The sequence below is a fragment of the Camelus bactrianus genome, chromosome 1 (genome assembly GCF_048773025.1).
Source record: "Camelus bactrianus isolate YW-2024 breed Bactrian camel chromosome 1, ASM4877302v1, whole genome shotgun sequence".
Lineage (NCBI taxonomy): Eukaryota > Metazoa > Chordata > Mammalia > Artiodactyla > Camelidae > Camelus > Camelus bactrianus.
Genome location: NC_133539.1, coordinates 77,190,987 through 77,214,199, shown reverse-complemented (window position 1 = coordinate 77,214,199; position 23,213 = coordinate 77,190,987). Strand labels below are relative to the sequence as shown.

Sequence of the window (23,213 nt, the reverse complement as noted above, 5' to 3'; positions counted from 1 at the left end):
ATCACCTCCCAAAGGCCCCACCTCCAAATACCATCACATTGGAGATTAGGTTCCAACATAAGAATTTTGGGAAGACTCAAACATTCAGTCTATGGCACTGCTTTTTCCTACTTTATTTTCATCTTCAGTTGTCCTAGATCGCCAAGGTACATGTATTGGATATTCAAAACCATACTTAAATCAATGTTTCTCCTCATTTCTCACATACATTCTTGTTAAAAAGCACTACTGCTTTTAATAAACATCAAATGCATAGAATGATTTTTAGGGTGCTAAAATATGAAACCCACATCTCAAAATATGACACTTAATAACTGAGATGTAAAGTTTAGGTTTTTAAACTTTAAACTTGTTCCCAAATTTTAAACTGTATTTCCTGTTTACAGACAACCACTGCATAAATATACAGAATCTTAACTTTTTTTAGTCCTCATTAATTAATAAATATTAGTCATAGGAAATCACACTCAAGTTGACAAACATTGCTATCTGTTATTTTATTTCCACACATATTTAAATGCTCTCTGAGAAATGTAACACCTGCCAACCCAATACATTGGTTACACTCTAAATTTATTGGCAAAGAAAATGTGAGTAGATATTTAATGTGTACCATAAATATCCAATCACTAATGTAAACATCTTTGGCAAACAATAGTTTCAAGAGTGCCCACTGAGCCCTGCTGGTATAGCAGAGGGTGCCACAGAGTGAAAACTGAACCTGTTCCAAAACCCTGCAGTAACAGTCTAAATAAACATGCCCAGATTTCTGAGCTGGATTTCATACAGCATCCTCAGAGCCATAAGGGAAGATACTATGTTGGTCTCTACAGGGCACAAAGTGAAGGAAATCACAGTTGCCTGGTGACTCAACCCATAAATGAACCAGGAAGACAATGTACTTGTTTTGGTCTTGCCATCTGTGTGACTTTAGGCCAATCACTAACCTCACTGGACCTCCAGAGACACAAAGAGTATCAACAAGGTATATTTTCAATCAGTTAAAAGATTTTGTTCAAAATCTAGGAAAATCAGTCCTTAAATATGCATGTTCTTACTTGATCAATAAAGAAAAAGCATAGTACATGCTTTATTGTTATTATATAGATCTATATTTTTGTTCAAAAGAATATACAGAGCAGTTAATGAGCATATTTATAGCTGGGAATGGTTAATGAAGTCACTTCAATTTAGGAAGTAAATTTCACAGTTTAAATAAAAGATAATGATGGTTAAAAGAATGACAAGTAGAATAATATTAATGTCAGTGAAATCACAATTCTTTACTAAAGTCACTGTTCTTTACCAGAGATCAACAAGCTTTTCTTGTAAAGGGTCAGATAATAAATATGTTGAGTTTGTGCTCCATGCAGTCTGTTTGCCACTGTTCAACTCTGCCACTGTAGCATGATAACAGCCCTAGACATTACACAGACCAATGAACGTAGCTGCATTCCAATAAAACTTTATTTACAAAAATAAGCATTGGGCCAGATTTGGCCCACTGACTATAGTTTGGCAACTCTTGTCTCTACTATTCAGTGGTTAGAAATTGGTGATTTTTATGAAGACTGTACTCATTTTTTAAAGGATAATACAGTTTTAAATAATTCTTGATCTACTCATCAGGTATTTAAGCTAAATTAATTTTTTATTTTAGCAAATATTATTTTACTAGCCTAGACATGAGAAGAAAAGAAGCCAGTTATACATGCCCTTTGTTACATTATATATATCATACTAGATTTTTCTCTATTTTTAAAGAAAGTTTATGGTCAATACCAGTATTTACAAAGCATTATGATAAAATTGGTCAGAAGGTGAATTGAGAACAATTTACAAAATGGATTTCAGGAGCCATATCATTTATAAAACAGGGCACACTGATTATTAAGACAACTCAGCAGGCTATAATGATCAGATTTCTCATGCCAGGATGTGTTTGTTTCATCAAAAAGAAGCCATCGTTTCCCCTGTTACCTTCGTGAAATTTCAAAGACAAATATATTTTGTTCTGTATTCGGAGAGGTAGTACACTCTTGAATGAACAGCTGCTGATCACTCTAGGAGCTTTTCAGCTTAAAATCAAGGTAGATGAATATTTCAGCTCAATCAAAACACAAAACAAAATTATCTCTTCATTATGGATTCTCTATGATGCCTCTCCCTTTCAAAAATTGAAAATCCTCAGTGAAACTAAACAATAAAGAAAAATAATAAACCAGATGCTTTCTGTCATTTACCTCTTTTATGACTCACATATCCTGAAAGTATAATTTATATCTAGATACTAAATAAATTTTGTTGCCCAAAGCCAAGCCTATTTGCTGTGGAAAGAGCTGTGGACTGACAGAGGGCTGGGCTCTAGTTCTTATTCCATTAATAACCAGCTGTGTGTCCTCCAGGGTAGCCTGGACTGGAGAAAAAATTATTTCAGAGAGTTGAAAGTAGGGTGAAGACATACAGGCTGTGTGGGTTTCTATGATCACAGCTTTACCTGAAACCAGAGAAATATCAGTACTTGTCACCAAACATTTAGTGATCCATGAAAATAAACTGGTGTGCCTTGTCAGACGGAGGAATACAGATACCTCATTGGGGAAGAAATGCCCCAACCTCCTTTTAAGAAACTAGAAGATGCCCAAGTCAGGAGAGATTTCTAAAGCTAAGGAGAATGGGCATCTCCCTATGTGAGGGGCTACAAAGATCCCAGGTGATTTCTGTATAACCAGAGGCAACTGAGCTTCCAGAAGTATTTCCTGGCTCTGGAGTATAATTCACAGTTTCTGTGAGCAAAGCTGCACCTCCTCCCCAAACACATGCGCGTGTGCACACACACACACACAACACCACCACCACCACCACCACCACCACCAACAACAACAACAACAACAACCCTGGCAGGGTCAGAACTGGGCTTTAAGGCTTTTCCAGCAGAGGGGAGCAGAGGCAAGAGCAGAGAAGGCAAATCCATACCAGTGAGAAACCAAAGGAAGTGAGGGCAGTAGTAGATACAATCTACAGAAGGCAAAGTTCCAGATGGTGCCCTTCTGCAAAAATCTTAGTGTGACTGCCACTATTCTTGACTAATACATCTCATGGAACACTGAGGAATGGAGGACCATCACTAAGATGATGTCCAATCTTAAAGTGGACTTCAGTTATGATTATTGAGTTCATCCTGTTAGTCACTTTAGATTATAAGCAGTGTGCCTACTTCTCACATGCACACATGTGCAAGAATACACACGTGCAAACTGGATATGGGGGTACAAAAGAGTTAAACAATCTGCCATAAATCTGTTTAAGCCACAGTCCCGAGAACAGCACTCCTTTTCTTCTCTAAAGATGAGAAACGGAAGGCAAAGGTTCAGTCAGCATTTGAGCGATGGGAGAAAGCCTAGAGAGTACTTAGCCCAGAAGATACTCGTGTTCCTTCCTGAAACTGTGGCCAATTATAAAATGTTTCCTTACGCAGCCATGTGAACAGAGCCCAGAGGCATCATCTTGTTGTTACTACAGAGCAATTCCTACTTTACCCAAATTCCTCCCATACCAAAAGGAAAAGAGCTTCAAATTGCGAATGCTGTAATGGAAACATCAAATTCTTTAAGGACTGAGTCAAGCATTTTGAGCATAAGAAGAAAAGAAGTCACAGCAATTGATACAAGGTGAGTAAAACTAGGAAGTGTTCAGTTTGTTCCAAACCTCAAAACAGTGGCAACACAGTTCAGGCAAGAAAGGGCAACACAGTCTTAATGCACAAAAAGAAAAGCATCTGCAGTACTTTCCTGATCATTTGTGGCTAATAACTTTTACACTTCACCTGAGGGGAAGGGATTCTGAATTAAGAGGAAAAAAATGCTGTATTGTTCTTCACGGTGCTATACTGTACACCCAGATCAGTTCAACAAACCTAGAGAGAAAAACCTATGCTAAGATGCCATTGTCTTGCCTACACACTTGTTCCTAATATTCTTGCATCAGATTCAAGTATCCCATGATAGGACTGTGAACCAATTGCTCCTTAGGGAAATAGAATATGCAAAGAAAATAAGAGTCTTGCACTGATTATATGATAAGTGTTTACAGCACTAACAATACGATATATTTCTTTTCTTATTCAACCAACAATTATTGAACAACTTCTGCAACTGTGCTAGGTGCTGGCAATATAGTCTTGATAAAGCAAGCCTGAATATGCTACCTATAGAAGCTCTGTTTATCCAGGAGGAAAATTGGACAATTTCTAGATACTTAGCAAGGACAACACAGTTTATATAAAGAGTAAACTACAAATAATTTGCATTCAGAATGTGGGTTCTGTTGAGATCAACTGGTTCACTCCAGGCATGGTTATCTACAGAATCCTCTATGAAATGTACCCTGCCTAACTATTAAAGATTTTGATGCTTAGAATAACCAAAGATAGTAAGTCCATCTTACCTTTGACTCCCTTACAGAATTTTTGGTCTTACTAAGACTTATTTATGATCAAGTAGGCTACATTTTAAATTATAACTATAAGGGTTGGGGAGGGTATGGCTCACTGGTAGAGAGCATGCTTAGCATGCACAAGGTCCTGGGTTGAATCCCCAATACCTCCCTAAAAATGATTAAAAAAAAATTTTTTTTTAATTTTTAAAAGGAACTGTCTAGAAACAATTCTTTCCTTTAAATTATACTACAAGGGTGAAAATTAGTCTTTCTAGACAAGGGACAGAGAATATGTCCATTAGACCAAGGTTCTTCAGTTAGAACCTTGCAGGTCTTAGCAGCAAGTCTTAGCTGACCCTGGATGGCAATTGGGACAGATTTTAACCCTCTGGTGAAGCACAGATGCCCTTTGTTTCTGAATGAAGGAAAAAATCCATAGGTTTGATCACTTATAATATAAGGAGCAAGGGGAAAGTTCTATATTGACAGTAGAAAACCCTGGCTTGTATATTCACCCCGAAGGGAAGCCATCTTAGCACTTCAAAGAGATACGCTGTAAGGGTGCCTTCAGGTGGACCAATATTTTCCTCAAATTGGATTTCTCTAATCCCTGAACTGTGACCAGCAAAGACTTCAGCCTGGAAAATTGATTTTTCAACTACACTTCCTGAGGACTCACCAGAGCCACAGAGTAAAAGAAACAATAATTCTTCTTTGTCCACTGCATTGATGAAATGAAATCCCATGGTATTTTTATACCCACTAGTATAACTGAGAAGCAGTCTTGCAGTTGGTTACCTCTTCATAGTTAAAATATTACACTCCCTAAGGGAGGAATGTTGTTTATGTGCCATGTGGGGTGGGGTTGTTTATGTGCCTTATACAAGTATTTTGCTCATTTTGATTCCTTTTAGTTTTGTTCAATAAATATTGAACTGCCTGGCTAAGGCTTCTTCGAATGCTTCTAGAAAAGGAGAATAAAAATAAACATGACCTCAGACTGATGCTTTAGTAGGAAAACAAAGACAAATAAAACGTGGGTTCAACCCCCAAGGAGTTATAATGTAGTGGTTGTTGTACCCTACAATAATGACATAAATAATCAAAACAAAGAATTGTTTCGTAAAAGTCTGCTGTGAGTTTCTATGTTAATAGGTTTGAGTTTGTATTGTTGCACATCACCATGTGTGAGCTGATGGACTCAACATACTTCACAGTCTAGTAACAAAGGACAATGTCACTGAAGGACTGAGTGATCCATTGGATGTGTGAATGAAAAATACTGCGAACCATATCAGTAAACAAAGAATGCTGACGACAGGCCTGCAGCCCAGCCTCTGCAGCCACTCACAATGGTGCACCCTGAGGGGACTCAGAATAAGAAAGGACAGGATACTGGCCCTAGATAGCTAGGTGCTTGTCAAAGGAATGAATTCAGTCAGCCCAAATGTTTACTTCCTCCCATATATAGAAAAGCACTAAATTCCTTAACTTGAGATGCCTGGTTTTCTTTAGACAACAAGTGATCTTTTATTGTTCCAACTACCTGGTCTTTGCTGTAAAGCTCCTATATATCCTAGTTCCTCCCCTACCTCTTCGGATCAGTCCCTCAGCCACCTGAGAGGCTGTCATCCTGGCTGGAGTCCTCCTGCCAAATAAAACAACTCTCAACTTTTAGGCTGCGCATTTACTTTAGTCGACAGATCCAACCAGCAGCAGGAAAGCCATCCCTTAAGCATCTTAAAAGGAGTAACATCTTCACCAAGGAAAACAGATTTTGAGTCACCTTCCTTTAGCACTTCCCAAAGCGAAAGAAGAGTTTTATTTTATTTTATACCCTCCAGTCTCCTTTGGAATCTTTGCTGGTTCTTCCTGGTTTTTCAACCATAAAAAATTCAGCAGGTAAGTTCCCTTAATGACAATGGGCACATGTAATCTGGAGTCATTAACTGAGTCATTTACATTTTAAAACGTCTCTTAGCCTTTTTATTAACAGAGGCTTTTTTATTAGTTATTTTTAACTTCCAGCATTAGATTTTCTTTCTTGTCAAAAAATTAACTCAGCAGCTCAGTCATTTTAGCACTATTATAAATTTTCAAGCCATGGTGAACTTTAAAAGTTATTTTCTCTGTCATTTTTCATCTTTGGCTAGGTCTACATAGCACCAAATACTAGGTAATTACTTAGGTTTTATCTCCATAGAATGTTTTCAGATTTCTTACGGCAGGATTTATTAACAGTGGACCTATTTTTAAAGCAGCACCGCACCTGGCAGTAACTAGTTTGTCTTCAATAAATAGTGATGTTATATTTATTGTTTGTTCAGCATCTCAAGTCTGTGTAGGTTGTCTTTGACATTTATAGATCATTCCTTTACTCTTTAATATCTACCTTTTAACATCTATTGAATCTCCAGTTATTTTTTAGTGGTCTCCTTCAGCTGTTACATGAGAGATCTGAATTTCAGGCAGCAGTGTCCTTGACTTTTTAAAGAAACATAACAGTTCTTATCTGGACTTCAGTATCATTCTATGTAAAAGAAGAGTAATGGGTTATATGGTATATGTGTAAAGCTACTGTTAGCACTAAAAATCGAGGTTTTGTAATAAAATTTTCTAAGAAAAGATCCATATATACACCTATTTTGGCCAATGGGTTCAGAATAGTCAAAGCTAAAGTTATATGAAAGATCAACATAGCATTTAAGCTTCCACTTAATATAACCTTTAGGCACAAACACCCCCTTAGAAACTTTGTAAGCGTATATGCTTTTCTTTAGAATATAAATATAAAATGTTGTTTTTATAAGAGTAGCATTATTCTACAAAACAGATATTCTAAAGGTAGAACTGGGACCAATGGTCATAGTTTGCAAAGAGATAGATCCAAGCTCAATATATCAAGCCCTTTTTAACAGCCAGAGTTTTCTAATAAATGGATTGGCTGCCCACAGGGTATTGGGTTACCCACTTCAGGGAATTAAGGCAGAAACCAACTAACCTCTTTGCACTGATGAGAAAGTGGACTGAAGGATCTTTAAAGTTCCCTCAAATTTTGAGATGTGGGGTGCTAAGGCACAGGAAAGATTTCTTAATTTATTTTTAAAACATCAATCTATTTCCAACAATCAGATATGTTAGCCAGTAGAAAACCTTTTCGTCAATGTTTTATTGTGCTAAGCCATGAAGCTATAAAAACTTTTAAAGATCGAGACTCATGGAGGGCTTGAGATGTACTTGGTTTTTCTTTCAAAAGGATAAGTATCTGGCACAATCCATATAATAAGCTAGACTTACGATGTTTTGTCCTATAGGGGAAAAAAATCAGTTGCAATAGGTAGAAACTACAGCCCTGGTAGATCAGATGGACAGATAACAGTCCTATGAATTTCAAATAGTCACTGTCATTCATATATGAAGTCATTCCTAAATAAATGCATTGGAGACATGGAGACCCCATGGCTTTGGCTGTTTAAATTTTTATTAGCTAGAGAAGCAGTTGCTTTATGGGTCATTATACTCCTTTGAAAATTCAACCAAACAATGGATATGGAATTTGAACACAGGATAACATAATTCTTCCTTTCTCATCCTTTCCAACTCTGTTATTTAGAGTTAATTTTTTTCCATTTTTCATCTAATTTTATTTGGTAAATGTTAACAATACATCACATTGAAATTTTTTATTCAAGTATGGTCGGTTTACAATGTTGTGTTAATTTCTGATGTACAGCATAGTGATTTAGTTATGCATATAAACATGTGTGTATTTATATATTCCTTTTCTTATTCTCTAGAGTTGATTTATTTTCAGAGTCTTATAGAATGTGGAGAAATTAGTTTCTGTTCCACAGATAATGATGTTATATTTATTGGTTTTTCAGAAATTCCAAATCATGTCTAAGTTGGTCTCTGGTCTGTTTAGACTTACAGATAGCTTTGTTTAAATAAAATCTGGACTCCATTGTGTTTCAAGTAGAAAGAATTAATGAGAAATTGTATTCTCCATGCCTGGACAAGTGACTGAAAAATAGTGTCAGAGCTCAGAAATGAGAACAAAAAGTTACGGTTCTGAGAAGAGACTGGTTCTCAGAAATCAAACCCTCTACAAAGAAGTATCTACATAACGCCACTCAAGTGTGCTGGGTTTCTCACTCCAGAGACCACGAGATGAAAAGCCTAAGCCCTGAAACAAGGAAAAAGCAGAGAGACCAGAAGTCAGGAGAACTGCTACCAGCAAACCAACAAGGCCTGACGACCTACACAATTACGGATCAATAATGCAGGCACTCCAGTAAGATTTTCACTGTTCAAAACACTATAATTGATAGGCCAGAGCTCAGAAAAATCCAAGCAAAACGTCAACTCAGCTAACAGGGCTGAAAAGCTAGAGTTGATCATCAGGCAAAACAATCAACACAGATACCCTGTGACAGAGAACCACGACAGGAGATAAAAATAAAGATCTGAATAAAAATATATGTACTTTAGCATTTTTCAAGTGAAGCAGAAAAACTTCTGGGGCCAAAAGATACACTTTCTCAATTTAAAAATTCAACAGATGATTTGAAGGATAAGGCACTACTGAGACTCAAATTAGTGACTTGGAAGATCAAGTGAGAAATCTCAAATTATCTTAAAGTACAGAGCAAACCACAGAGATTAAAATCATGGGGGGAAGATTAAGAGAATTAAGGGACAGACTCTGCAAACCCTCGATGAGAATGTTACTCGTTCCACAGGAGATACAGGAAGAGATGGAGGAAAAGCAAATAAATAAATATTAGAAGGAAAATTTTCCCAAATTCAAAGGACTCACCAAAGGCTGGATTAGTAAGATACACATCTAAGCATATCCTGGTAAACTTCTTGAACTCTGAAGATATTTTTTTTTTCAACGACAGATTTTCCAGCAGAAAGAATAATTTAGCTAAAATGAATATTGAAGTCACATCTCATCCTTAATTTGAGGTAATTAGTAGCCAGTAACAGAACCTCTGAAAGAAAAGGACTATAATCCAAGAATTCTACACCCAAACAATACATCAACTATTGGTTGAGGTTAAAGAAAAATACTTCTGGATATACAAAACTTCAGAGAATATATCACCTATGTACTTCATCTGAGGATAACACTGGAAAAAAATTCCTAGTCGAGGAAAAGAACAATAAATGTTAGTTATTAGTAGTATTGCTCTTAAACTATGCTGCCAAAAATAATTAGGTAGGAGAAGGAAGAGTAAAAGCAGTCCAAATGTAATAATAAATAGTATGAAAAAGAACTTCCAAATTAATAAGGAGGGAAGGGTGGGCTGTTTGAATAGAAACTTGATCAAAGCAGAAATGATAAAGAAAAGAAAATATGGAAACAACAACAAAAAAAGACTCTAAGCAATAAAGAGATTCTAACGTTGGGTTTGGGGGAGGGAAGTTCAGCTACAGCTGCTTTAATGTAAGTGATTATTTAAAAGTTTAATAAAAGGATACGTAAAGAGATGTCATGTAAGGGAAACCCAATGGTAAAGGAGGGTGGCGGGTCAGAAAGAGGAGGAGAAGGGGAAGAGGGCACAGCAGAATTTAACATTACATACACTAATCAGATGAAAACAGATGTACTATAAATAGGAAATGTAATGAGTTAATGTATGATAATGACAAAAAAAAAAAAAAACAATGTGTGAGTATGTCAGTGTAATAAACCTTTATGAAACAACCAACAGAACCACTAACTCACAAAGCCAAAACTTCTTAAAATGGCTGGATGGCCTATGAAAATAATGCATTTACTGTTGGAGTCTTCAACATGTTTCTGTCAGAATTAGATATAGTATATATTACTAGTTAATATACATACATGGAATTATATTTCTTTCTTCAAAACAAACAGAAGAGATTCAGGAAATGTATACTCATGAAATATTTACATTAGTAATCTTATTCACACAGACAATTGTAACAAATTCTTTTAAAGTAGAGACCATGTTGCATTCTCTGGGCATAATCTAACACTATTAATTTTCTAGAAATTAAAAAATGTAGAAAAAAAATATAATCCAGGCAATAGACGAAAGGCTAATGTTTATAATATACAAAGAGCTCTTATAAATTAACATCAAAAAGGCAAACGTCCCAACAGGAGAAAAGAAAGAGAGAAGCATATGAATAAATATGTACAGAAAAGAAATCCAAAGACTTGAAAACATGGAAAACATGCTCAAACTCACTTATTATCATCAACAGTGAAAAACAGAATGTATTATTGTATATATTAAATATAATATATATTATATTCCATATACATGGAAAGATATGCAGAAATTCAAAACAACAAATTAGAGTCACATACTCGACTTGGAATGATTCCAACTGTATAATATTAAGAAAACCAAGACAGGCAAATCAGCTCCAAAACAGAAAGTAGATTAGTGGTCACCTAAGACTGGGAGTGGGAATGGGCATTACTGTAAATCACAGGACAGATCACATTAGGGTGATGAAACTGTTCTAAATTGTATTGCTCAGTAAATCTACTAAAAATCATTGAACTATGCACAGACAATTGGTGAATTTTATGGTATATAGATTATATCTCAATAAAGTCATTTTTTAAAAATTTGAATAGCTACCTGTGGTTACTTGCTCCCATAAAATTTTATTAAAAAAGAGAAAAAGAAAAGGAAGATACAGAAAAGTAGGCATGCCAATATACCATTTTTACATTTTATGCAAGACAAATACTTGAAGGTGATGAAAAGGAAGAGTAACCAAGAACTACAATAAAAGAAAAATAAAAGATTGAACTAAAAATAGAAATATATATATATATATAATGACATCTCTGCATTTATATAAAGTGATACACATTTGCAAGGAATATGTTAAGATACCTGTAATTAACTTTAAAATACCTGGGTATATACAACATGTATATCATTATATATGTAAAAGTTAATGATTCCACTCCAGGAACAGTCAGTTGCCCTAATTACACATCCAGTGGAGGTTACACAGGCTTGTATCAGAAGTCCACAAGCCAAAAGTGGCCATTACATATGCTTTTGTTTTCATTATCTTGATTATTACATGAACATTAAAAATGTCAGAAAAGGATTTTTACTGTATAGTTACTGGCTTGCTAATTAGCATGACAAATGTTGGAAACTGGGCTCACATTGGTAAAATTAAAGGTATTCAAAAAAATGTATATTAGGTAAAATACTTTGAGAGCTCCCCTTTTTCCAGCACACTGAAGGAACAAGACATAAGAATACAATATTTGTGTAGCCTGAATTCTTAGGGAAGGTATCAAAGCTTTATCAATAAACAGCCCTATGTCCAGCCACTGAAATGCGACATGACTTTGAGAATTATCAAAACCTGCCTTCCAGAAAAGCTGCCATGTCATCCTGGAGTGAACCTTCCATCTAATGTAGTGCTCACAGCATTTAAAAGGACAGAAGGCCTGACTTCATCAAGCTGACAGAAAAGGTTATATAAGCCATTTCCTGCCTGCTCATTTATGTTGGTTGTTTAATCAATTTCTGTATGTGTGGAAGAATCTGGTCTGAGAGTCCTTCCCTTATATAACCTAGTAATTAGATTTAGGGGCACTGCTAACCCTTCCACACCAAACTGCCTACTGCTCCTCCCAGCCAAAAGAACCTAAGAGATCTGTAAGCCAAATTAGCTAATGTCCGTTCACAACAACAAAGAAATAAAAATGCCTGCTAAAGAAAGAAGTATAAGTTATCTCTTCATGAAAAACTAATACCATCAGTACATGTAAACCAAATTTTCATATTCAATTTCAGGAAGGTGACAGGCCTGCCCACATCCATTTATAGACTTCTGGGTGGACTGCCAACAGGTAAGTGCTGGAAATTAAGATCTCGACATGCATATATTCAAACCTTACTGCAGTAAACAGAATGTGGAAGTTGAAGGATGAAAGTTGGATCCCTGATAAAGTCCGATTTACCCTAGTACACCTGTGAAGGAAACTTGTAATAATGTACCGCAAGATAGGGCAGTTTTCTGGTCCCGGGACTTGCAGATCTCGTGCTAGCGTGGATCAGGGTACATGCATCTCTCCGCTGACTGCTGGTCATGGCCTGCTAGTGAGCAGCTGACATGCCACCGTGGGACAGTCACTGCCAAAGTTTGCTTTATTGTTTGGGAATGTGGAAAACAGAAACACAAATGAGGGAACGACCAAAAAAAAAAACTTGTCCCACAGGAAAAACAAGCAGAGGTGGTAATCCTAAGACATTAAAGAAATTAAATTAGACAGAGAAGGGGCAAGAGAACCTTGAACACATAATTGGAGATTTTGATTTAACTGAAATAGGAACACCGAGAGAGGCTTTTGAGTAGCTCAATGGGTGACCTTTATCAACAAAAGTTACTGAGAAGAAAAAATAACTCTGGCATTTTAGAACTAATAGAAGGGAAGTTGGGGATTTGAAAGCAAATAAGAGAAAAACATAAAATGACAGTGGCTGGATATGAAATTGTGAGAAAACAGAAGAAAATGGAAGTCTATTTAAGACATATTTTAAAAGGAGCACCAAGATCTGTAGATAGTGAAGCTATGAAGAACAAAAGATCGTTTTTCCATCAATGTGAGGTGATGTAAATATACAACCCACCTACACATCCACACCAGATGAATCTTCTAAAAGTGCTCCATCCAACATGACTATCTTTCTGTCCCTAAGGGAAAGAACCTTATTGTAGAACCTTAGAATGAGGTTTAAATCCCTCATTTCAAAATTTCAGATTTTCTGCAGTGTGGTCCCAAGTTACCTTTCTCAAAAGTACCCTGAAAAAATTCTGATTGCAAGGGTCTCGTGAGCTTGTTTTCTACAATCAGAGGAAATTTTTAAATTGATTTAGTTAGACTAATTAAGCTAATTTAGTGAATTAGATCAAGACCTTCTCTTCATCCCACCATCACCTTCCTAGATCCTGCACCTTCATTTGAGGGTTGGGGGGTAAAGCTAATCAGCACCCTTCACGTCCAGGAGGGACACCGTCCACATGGGGTGAGTCTTCAGGGGGCTGGGCCTGGGCAGAGTCACAGGTACAAACTAGCTAAGCAATGAACTGTGCACTGTGCGGGCCTCCCCGGGGGCCGTCTCCCTCTTCAAGAGCCTTTTATTTCCTCATTTCACTCTTTCTTGCCATTGGGAGCCCAATTCCTTTTCCTCCAGTTTCTGGCTACTTTTCAACTCACCCCTCTGCGAGAGAAGCCATCCGCAGCATGAATCTGAATCTTTTGTACATTACTTTGCCTTATAATTGAGTATTGGCAACCATTCTGGTTCCTCGGTGGATTACTTCAGACTTCCATAAAATTCTGGCACAGTTCAAGCTCTAGAGAAGAAGAGCCCTTTGGGATACAAGTAAAAGAGGAAGCCACAAAAAATAACCTTGAAATAGTACACTGGTTTGCATAAAGTTACTTCCTAAACCCTAATTCCCAGTCATGGTTGCTTCATTCTTGAGCAAGAAATTCCGTATTCTTTCCTTACTATCTTTATCTACTTTGGGTGTCTCAGCCACATTTCTCAGACTGAGCTACTTCACTGTCTCATTTCCACTTCCCTTAATTACCACTCCACTTCAAACTTCAAGCCTAAGGCCACACTCTGAACACTTTCATCTACTTAAAATAGTGTCCCTGTCTAAAATATTAAGTATAAGGGGGGAGGGTATAGCTCAGTGGTAGAGCATGTGCTTAGCATGCATGAGGTCCTGGGTTCAATCCCCAGTGCCTCCACAAAAATAAATAAGTAAATAAATAAATTTTATGAATTTTTATATAAATAAATAAATAAATAAATAAATAAATAAATACCCTCCAAAACAAAATCAAACAAATCAAAAACAAATAAATAAAATATATTTTTTTAAAAGACCCCAACGCCTCCTCTCTAGCATGCTTGCTAAGTTTCTCTCATCATAAGTGCTTTTCTGCCTCTCAGGGATTTCTTGGTCCTTGATCTCATCCCTACTCACTCCCTACTTTTTCACCCCCCCAAAAAAAAACCCCTCCCCTATGCTGCCAGTTTCTCTAATACATTATTCAGCTATTCTTGCCAAAATAACTTCCCTTGTCTTATTTTCCTTCTATCACACCTGTATGGTAAAAGCCCATCCCTGCCTCATCCCAAAGTTGGCATTTTCCATATTTATACCTGGACTGTTAATCCATCGCTCCTGGAGAAAAAGCACACAACTACTTAGACCTGACACCATTAAAAATTCATGACCTCAAACTTTACCTGTCCAGCAGTCCTACAGCTCTTCTCTCGGCAGATGTCTTTCTTTTTCTCCACAGTGACTATTTTTAAACTTTTCCACCTTCCTCAAGCCTCTGAGCCTGACGCTATTCACTTCCCTCTCAGCAAATGCCCTGACCTGCTATTCAGAGAAAAAACAGAAGTCTTCAGGGTGGAATGATACAATTCCTCCACCAAACCCACAAACGTATCTGCTTCTGAATAACTGCAGAAACTCATGTCTGTTCTCTCACTCCATTATTCTCTTTTTCATGTGTTATTTGGCAGAGATGAATAGGAGTTTCTGCTGAATGAGGCTGGAGGCTCCCTCCCTGTGGGGTGGCAAGTAGCTAGCTGAGATTAGCGGCTCCCCATTCTCCAATGGGAGACGTCTCCATAGCTTTCAACTTCACACAAGGAGTCCAGGTTCTAACCAACCAGGAACTTGATGCCTGTGATAGTCGGTAGCCAGCTGCAAACACCTGTGTGTGACTCCTTGGAGAAGCTGGTATCCAAGCCCAGACTGTATAGAGTTTGCTCTCTCCATCTAGTACAAAGGAGAACAACAGGGGAGTTAGAGCCCCTTCTCGAGAGCACTGCTCCACTGTGGGGCCGACCAAGTCCAACTGAGGACACCTCCCGGCAGGTGGTTGGAGGGCAGGGTACTGCATACCTGCTGACCCTGCTCTCTCTCAGTTCCAACCTGCACCCAGTGATTTGTGCCCTGTAATTTCTAACCCCTTTCCACCCCATACTAGCTCTTTTCTTGTAATAACTAAACATCCTCCAATCAGGAAATAAAATCCTATAATCTCACCTCCAAAACACCTCTCAAGTCAGTGTGCTTTCCTCCACCTGCACCACCACTTTCTAGCCAAGGGTTCTCATGCTGCTAACGCCTCCCGTCTGGTCCAAGGGCCCCTCCCCTCAATTTGTTCTCAAACTGCAGTCAGAACGGTCATAAAATCACAAATACGATTCTGTCATGCTCCTTCTTGTCCAGTGGTGTTTCAACGTCATTAAGATGAAGCACAGGCTTCCTTGGAAAAGCCACTCCTAGCTACAGCAGTAACTACAGCAACTGATATTTACTGAACATGTACTATGTGCTGAGCATATTTAGCTTTCCAGTCTTTATCAAAATGTGACAACACTGGTAACATTGTACTTGTTCTACAAATATTGAAATTAAAACTGGATAAAATAACTTAACAAGGCTTTACAGCTACCAAAAGTTGAGCCACCGTTCAAACCCAAATCCATCTGTTTTCCTGCCTGAGACCTTTCCACTGTACCGTGTTCCCGGTCATGGTTAGGGCTTCCAATCTCTGTTTGGCTCAACAAAAGCTGGTATTTAGTAAGTATTAGGTATGTGAATTTTTTTTCCCACCTAATACTTCCTCAAATTGAAACAAACATAGGGGAATTAAAATTAATTTAACCAAAGGTCACACATTTAGTAAGTGACAGGGTCCTAAAATCAGTTTATCAGTTTAATCAATAAGCTAGTCTGGTCTTGCTGTGCATGGCAGAAGTACTGCCCTCTTTCCTTTATTGACTATAAATTGTTAAGGGGGCAAGGAGTTCCCTATGCTATTTGAAATCCCCAGGAAACCAGGCGAAAGAAAGCAGCTTTAGAGAGTAGGTTATATCTATGGCTGGAGCCAACCAGACAGGCAGCTACGATCTGACTTGCCAACCATCATTCTTACCTTCATGGCATCATTCCCGCTTCCATAGGAAAGGGTATCACCTCTAGAGTTTACAGCATTGATGCCAGTTTAACAGTAAGGGGTCAAGTCTGACAGAAAATTGTTTGGCCTTTAGCAAAACCACAAAACATAATCCTTCATGGCAGTTGAAGCATAAGGCTGGATGCAAACACAGGGGCAGCAAGACCAGATAAGAGTAGTCAGGTGATAAGGGGCTAAAGCCATCACTTAAAGGAGGCAAACACCTAAAGTCAAGTGCCAAAGCCAATGTGAAGGCAAGAGGAGTCAATAATCCCTCCTAGATCAGAGACAAGGTAGAGCCAAAGAAAGGCTGAGAGTCAGAAGGCGAAATAAAATATGATGGCTCAGAATGGAGCATGGGGGTCGCAGAGAGAGCAATAAGGCACAGATGGTTCTGATGCATTTCAGCCCAGGGGCCCTTCTTCAATCATCATGATAGAACAAATGCGACATTCTTGCTCTAGGGACCCAACAGGCTTACCTTGATACTTCCTGCCTTTGATACCATCCCCTCAGTCTGTCCTCAGGAGCACATATTTACTAAAAACCACAGGTGAGAGCTCTGCCACCTCAGCAGATTCAGGGAAGGGACAATCAAAGGGAGAGTGTTATTAGTACTGGGACCCACGTCACTAGACACGATCTCCTGGAGTGCTCTGGGAACAAGTAGGGAGAGGAGAGCCAGTGTGACTGCAGGCCTTAGGAGATTATAAGACCTTCTTGGTCTTTGAGCTAAATAATACAATATCTCATGTCATTTATCTGCAAAATGGCAATAGTGTTAACCTTATGGAGTTCTTGAGAAAATTAGATGATTTCATGTACATAAAGCACCTAGATGGTACTTGGTACATAGTACGCAGGAGGAGTTAAAAGAAAAAAATGTAAAGCACACCATACATACTGTTAAATATTTCCCAAATCCTTTACAACTGATAATCTACCCTAAGGAGTAGAAGCACTATCACAAGAGGCAAGAACCAGCATCTGGGACCTTCACCTCAATTTTAAGATGTGTATCCAATGGTGTGGTGGATCTCATTCTGTACTCTACCTCCTTAAGTGTTCTTGGTATCTTGTATCATAGCATCTCGGGTCATTAGCTATGGGAAAATCCCCAAGATAGATGTTCTCTGCTCATCCAAGTACCAGGATATTACCTCCCCAACATGCAACTTTGATAAAGTGACATGAATCATAAAAGTGATAGGAACCATAAAAATCACAGCTCAAGTGTCTCATAGACAAAAGCGGCCCAGAGTGAAAGAGAACGGAAGATGCTGAAGAGGGGATAAGAGCCCTGCTTAGAAGGACAAACGGAAGGGCAACACAGGCCACCCTGAGCTAACCAAAGACTTGAATGGGTTGGGCACAATTTTGTTTAAAAACCTCCCTTTTCAACCCTCTCTCGGGTAGAATATTGAATGGATGAACTTACCAAGCAGGAAGACGAGTGATATGATTTCCTGGCACTCCACCAGCTCTGACTCAATAAGGCGGCTGGCATCTCCGTTCACTCTGCCTTTACCCACAAGGCAGCAGATGGTTCCAAAAGACTTTCTGGGGAACTGCAGGCAGAAGCTAACTGCATGGTAGTTCAAGAGCCTAAGAAGTGGATTCCAGCTGGTGGGTATTTTTTTTTTTTTCATTAAAGTTGATAGTTGATTTACAATGTCGTGTTAGTGGCTGGTGCTTTTTAATGTATCAGTACACGTGATGATAAATGACTAGTACCTATCTTCCAGCAATTTAGGGCAGGTAATTTCTTCCTTAAGTTCCTACAGATTTTTGCACCAGCTCCATTATCATTTGGATTTCAGCTTACTTCTATGCAGGTGATTTTTCTTTGGTTTTACATTTTTCTCACGTATACTGTGAACACACACAATGGGCTTCAAACAAGAGCATTTGATCTTTCCCTGTGCTTAACTTTCCAGGAAGATGTCACAATTGCCCCTTCTCAGTAATCAAAGGGTACTTCTATCTCTTCCTCTGAAAAATCACAGCTCTCAGGTGGGGAGGCAAAGGGAGATGGTACACCCTCACATCCTTCCTTCAGTTTTGAGAGTGAGAGAGATGAAAGAAGATGAAAACAGACTTCAAAACACACAGAAAACTCCTGTCTTTATAAAGGAAGAAAATGGTGGCATTCAAAACACTACAGAGCAATGTAAGCAGTATCTCCAACTCCTTAATAAATAAAAGGCTTTTCACAAAAGAAATCTTACCTGACCTGAGCCAATAAACCTCTACACAGTTCAGCAGCTGGTTTTATACTTCAAATAGCCAAGGTCTGCCTTCACATACCCTCAGTTCTGATACTTGAAATTTTTCAATATCCACTGTGTTCAAATTATTGTCACCCCACAATCTTTTCTATCCCATTAACCTGAAAACTGAAGGAGAACGTGCCCTATGTTAAGCAATCTAACTTTCCTTCATTGGGGCCATTTAGGTCCAGTGGCTGAAGGTTACATATATGGTCTGTTGAAAACTTTCTAGACTTAAGTGACAGATTTGCTATTCTGGGTAAGTAGAAACCAATGATGAATTTATGATACGTTTTGTTTATTTGTTTTAACTAAGAAGGTTTGAAAAACAATGTCAACTTAAATAAAAGCTTTGTAAACAGATGCACTGGAGACAAAGGCTGGCTGGGATGGTGACATTATGGACAGTTCCACAGAGGCCCCTCTCAGTCGAGTCCATACCCACTCTGTGTCTCTGACCCTTCATGCAGACCTGGTCCAGGGGGCAAGGGCCTGTGTCTGCCACCTGGAAGACAGCGGGGCAGCAGCTGAATGCAGAGCTCGGGGGCCATGGTTGGGGCCAACAGGTTTGGCCAGGTCCCCTTGTCCCAGCCTAAGCCCCCAAAGAGCCAGCCCCTCCCCAGACAGCCTGGGCCTCCCAGAGGACCCTTGCTTAGGCTCTAAGAATGAAGATGGCCAGCTGAGGCCAAGGCCTCTCTGGGCAGGGCAAGGAGGAGTGTCTGTGCATGACGACCAGCTCCAGGCCCTTGCTGAACGACCTCTCAGGCTGCAGCGCTCCCCTGTCCTCAAGCACAGGCCAAAGCCAGAGGCATCTCCATCTCCAAGCATAGCATCTGGCCTTGAAGCTGAGCCTCTGCCCCCACAGATCCGAGCAGAGCTCATCCTCCTCAGCGACAGATTAAAGAGTTTAGTACCATATGACTTACTTTTAAATCAAAATGTCCACTGAAACATATTTTTCTAGTTGATGAGAGTTCCACTCTAAAAAGAAAGACTGGGATGCAAGGTAAAGAAAAAAAACATCAAAACCCTTTTCTTATGTTTGTTAAAGCAGAATGTACCTCTGTGACTCATACAATTTGTGTTATAATTATGTACAGAGATGTTTGGATACCTCAAAGCATCTAAAAATTCCCTAAATGGAAATCACTTTAGATTAAACATAATTTTAATGATCAGGTTAGCTTTTTATATTTACACGCCAGCTAGTTTATATTTCACCAAGTGTTCTCCTCATGAAAGCAAGTCTTCTATATTTTTATTCCATGGATCATGCAAAAATTTCAGATCTGGGATGTGGAGTTCAGGCAACCCCAGGAGGAGGTAGGACCCAGCATTAGGCATGAGCACTAACTTGGAGGAAACATCAGGGCAAAGCTGGTAGTGGGGAGGGACAGACTGGACAGGTAGAGTTTCATGTCTAGAGCATATGGTATCCGGTGGCTGGACTGGTGATGCCTGTCAACAGAGAGGGAACTGGTTGGGTGAGGATCCTGCAAGTAGGGGGAGCACTGTGATGGGGTATCTGCGACAGTGGTCCACAGCAGGGGAGACTGGCAATAAGGAGAGGACCTCAGCTCCTGGGCTGTTCTGTAGGGATGTGATTTCAGTGACTGAAGGAAAGTGGAAGAAGCAAGTCATAGTTTCAATAAAAATGGCAGCCATTACCAACTACCAACAACAGAGGTTTGCTGAAAGACGGCAGGGGGCCAGGCCTCGTACTTAACATATTATGAAAATCATCTCACTCATGAAGTACTAGCTGCAATTTACAGGTGAGGGAACTGCTACTTAAATTACTCAGTCTTCCCAAATTCTCTCAGCTGGTAAGTGCCTGGGCCAGATTTCACCCATAAGCAGACTGATCTGGCCGTAGAGCTCTTGTGCACTGTGCTTTACTCTGCCTCTGCTGTGCCCGAAAGAACAGAGACACAGGGAACTCAGGGACTCGGGAACAAGGTGCAGTTGTAATACACTGGTACAGCATTTTGTGTTTCCATGACTTTATACTTTAAAAAAATTAGGAGGGGGGAGGGTATAGCTCAGTGGTAAGAGCGCATGCCTACCATGCATGAGGTCCTGGGTTCAATCCCCAGTATGTCCATTAAATAAACACATAAATAAATAAATCTAGTTAACTCACCCAACAAAAAACAAAAAAAATTTTTAATTAAAAAATAAAACAATAAAATTAAAAAGAAAATTAGGGCCCCAACAGGTTAACTGACCTGTGGAAAATCACTCAGCTAAAAAACCTACAGCACTCTAGAACTTACAAAGCACTCTTGTTTAGAGGCATGGTCTCAGAGTCAAGATGGAAACCTAGATATTAGAGTTAGTGTTCATAGATCCAACCAATCAACAAGGTTGATTTGAACGTTACTATCACCCTAAAAAAGCACCTACAAGAATAGAAAAGAGAAAAATTTCGAGACTTGGATTAGGCAAAGAGCTCTTAGACATAATACCAAAAGCATGAACCATGAAATAAAAATAGTTAAATCAAGCCTTACCAAAAACACAAAAAACCTCTTAATCTGTGAAAGACAGTGTTAAGAGAATGAAAAGACAAGCCTTATTAGAATTTATTTACAAATCACATGTCTGGCAAAGGACTTGTATTCAGAACATGTAAAACACTCAAAATTTGGCATTAAAAAATATGCAATATTACAAATGAGCAAAAAACCTGAGTAGACACTTCAGCAAAGTAAATATAGAAATGGAAAACAAGTTCAACATCATTAATCATTAGGAAAATAAAATCCCAATGATATAACACTACACACCTATTTGAATAGCCAAAAGCAAAAGACCTAACAATACCAAGTCTGGCAAAAATGTGGAGCAACTGGAGCTCTCACACGCTGCTGGTGGGAACGCAAAATGGTCCACCCAGCGTCAAAGACAGTTTGACTGTCTCTTATATAAATACACACTTGCCACATGACCTAGCAATTCCACTTGAAGATATTTATACAAGAGAAACAAAAATTTAAGTTCAAAAAACAACTATAAGCTAACATTTAAAAGCATTTTATTCATCATTGCTAAAATATTGGAAATAATCAATACATCTCTCAACTGATTACAAACTGTTGTACACACATTCAATGCAATACTATTCAGCAATAAAAAGAGTCTAACTACAGATACGTGCAAATCATGAAGGAATTCCAAATGCAATATGCTAAATGAAAAAGCCAAACCCAAAGACTACACACCGGCTGATTTCATTTATGTGACATTCTCAGAAAGGCAACAACCATTGGTTGGAGAACAGACCAATAATTGCCAGGGCTTGGAGTGGAAGAGGGGTTGATTACAAAGAGGCATGAATGATGATGAAATTTCTGTATCTTAATTGTGGTGGTGGCCACAAGATTCTGTAGGTTAGCAAAACTTAGAGCACAATACACCAAAAAAAAAAAAAAAAAAAAGGCAAACAAACCTTGAAAAATTTGCTGTAAGTTAGATAAATTTTAAAATAAAACTTTTTAAAGTGATTATTTATTTTTGCACAAAAAACTCTATATGTATATGTGCATTAGGAGAAAAGAAGAGAGAGGGAAAAGAGAGAGTGATTTTGCCAAAAGATGGATTCTATATGAAAGTACGGGAAGCCTGGCCTTTCCCCTACAGAGTGGCTCCCGCAGAGCAGTCATTCAATAAGCATTTGTAAGTTGAAACGAATAACAAAAAGAATAGCAGAGTTAACAAATTACCTCTAATTTCATTTGCAAACAATAAATACCAGGATTAAACCATTGATGCCATTCTCAATTGTCTCAGTAATGATTCAGTTCAACATCTTGAACTTCTACCACTCTATACACACCAAACTTGGAAAGTTACATAAAAGCAACAACAAAGTCAATTCAATTAATTTCTTAGCACACCTAAAATTCAGGATGGCCAATGATAATTTTTGTTGTCACCTCAAGTTACAAATTAGTAATCTAAAAAGCATAACGATGGAAAAGAATTATATATATTAGGTGTGATTATGATTTGATTTTCTGGACATGTTAAATTCATCTTTATTATAATTGATGAATATATAATATAGAATGTTACTTTAGAACAATGTGAGCACAAGGAAAATATATCAAATAAATAACATTTCATATGCTGAGTGCATTTTATTTTTAATCCAAATTTTTGTAGAATGAGTCAACGCTGCTTTAAACTACCTGTAAAGAATACAAATTATAGTTATCATCATGATTTGTTTTAAAAATGAGTCATTACAGCTTAAGTAATTTCACTGAAAAAATCAACTACAATTCAAAAAGCAAAAGAAAGTATTGAGAAAACAATGTGTGATGTTAGTGGATATATTTTACTTCTGAATATAGATAAATGTCAAATAAATTATCTTTTTAAAGTATAAACTTTTATGAGATTATGTCGATTAAAAAAATAGCTTCAGCTGTTAGCACAAAAGTCTAATAGCATGTATTGATGTTCACTGAGTTGGATACATGAGA

The 23,213-nt window shown here is 38.1% G+C and overlaps 1 long non-coding RNA gene and 1 other non-coding gene across 4 annotated transcripts in view; one reads left to right on the top strand and one right to left on the bottom strand.

The window, feature by feature from the left end:
• Positions 1–23,213, bottom strand: part of LOC123614779 (uncharacterized) — an 873,628-nt gene that overhangs the window by 604,266 nt on the left and 246,149 nt on the right. The gene's annotated exons all lie outside the window — the stretch shown is intronic.
• Positions 20,754–20,827, top strand: TRNAG-ACC (transfer RNA glycine (anticodon ACC)). The gene has a single exon. It is a non-coding gene; the product is annotated as a tRNA-Gly (tRNA).